This window comes from Echinops telfairi, unplaced genomic scaffold (genome assembly GCF_000313985.2).
Source record: "Echinops telfairi isolate 266 unplaced genomic scaffold, ASM31398v2 ScPeMD7_5868;HRSCAF=6743_1, whole genome shotgun sequence".
Taxonomy (NCBI): domain Eukaryota; kingdom Metazoa; phylum Chordata; class Mammalia; order Afrosoricida; family Tenrecidae; genus Echinops; species Echinops telfairi.
Window position 1 is genome coordinate 3,176,523 of NW_022109768.1, and position 1,674 is coordinate 3,178,196.

The window sequence follows — 1,674 nt, forward strand, 5'->3', positions numbered from 1 at the left end:
GTCCGTCAAAAACTAGAAGCAGAAATACCCTAAAATTCAGCAATCCCAATCCTAGGTAGATACCGTAAGTACCTAAGAGCAGTGGGGGTGGGGTGGGGGGGGGAGCATATGCATCTTTCTTAACTTCAGCGTTTCTTCACAAAAGATAAAAACAATGTAAGTGTCCATCAAGAGATGACTGGATAAACAAAATATGTTTTGTATTTTTTAAAAAGCAGCAAACAAAAGCCTGGCTGCCATGGAGTGGACTCCTAGTGACCATCTAGGACAGAGCAGAAATGCCCCAGAGGGTTTCGGGGCTATAAATCTTGATGGAAGCCACCAACCGCATTCTTTTCCTGTAAAGCTCCTGGTGAGTTTGCCCTATTGATCTTGTATTTAGCAATCGATCACTTTACTCACTGTGCCACCAGGGATCCTTATAGTCGATACCTACAGTGGAATACTACATCGCTGTAAAGAATAGTGCTAATTCTACCCCAAAAGGTCTTATAACATGGATTCACCCAGAGGACAGACATGGTGGTGGGCAAAACAAGTCAAGCACAAAAGGACATGCATGATCGCATTTTTATAAAAACACCAAAATAGATCTAAACAAGACAAACAAATTCACTGCCGTGGAATCAGTGCTGACTCACAGTGACCCCCTGTGGGTTTCTGAGACTGTCACTGTTTATGGGAGTAGAAAGCCCAGCCTTGCTCCTGTAGAGCAGCTGGTGGTTTCAAACTGCTGACCTGCAGATCGCAGCCCAATGCATAACCACTACACCACCAGAACCCCTAGAGATCTGCATACAGGTCAATATTCTTTGATGGTTTTCAGAGATGGGAGGGGGAGAAAGGGCGATGACTAGAAAGGTGACACTTGCTAGTTTAGGTGATATGAAAGGCAGCAGTGGATGCCAGCGGCGTCAGCGAAACTTAACCAAGGTAAAGGGTACACTCAGGAAAGAGGGACCTGATTGGTTCCCTAGCAGTAGCAACGATAAAATGCATGCGTGGTTATGTAGAATGATATGCTTGCATTCTGTGCATACGAATGTGCATGTGTGAAAGAACTGTAGAGAACTGAAGGAATCGGAGGCCGTGGGCCGGGAGAAGAACACGACTGAACATAAAGGCTGGGCAAGGGACAGAGCTCCCAGCACCGGGATGGTGAGTGATGGGCAATTCATAGGATGCCCTGCTAACCATCCAATGCTAACCATCCAGAAACATGGTTCTGGACTTCAAACGCCTGCGTCTTCGGTCCCTTTGGGGAGGGCATTTTCTAATAGGCTGATGGTCAGGAGTGGGGTGGCATTGAGACTTATCTTAGGGGAGGGTGTGGGCGGAGCCACCCCCACCCACCCCTACACACACCCCTTAGAGGATGTGAGCCAGGCCACATCCTTCGTTTCCTTGAGGGCGTCTTTGCTTTTATCTGTGGTAGAATATGAATCAAGGCACCATCTTTTGCGGAGTGTCTATAAAGGCTGGTTCTAGCACACCTCCCCTCACCTGGACAGCCGGACCTCGATTTTTCTGACTGAGCTTCGGTAGAAACAAGAAGACCGGCTGCGGCTTTTGGACAGTTTTGGCTTCTGGTTCTGGACCCTCGGATTTGGGACTGAAGGGCAATCGCCACCCTGTGAGACTTTTCCTCAAAGTTCTGTAACCTGCGAGAGGACA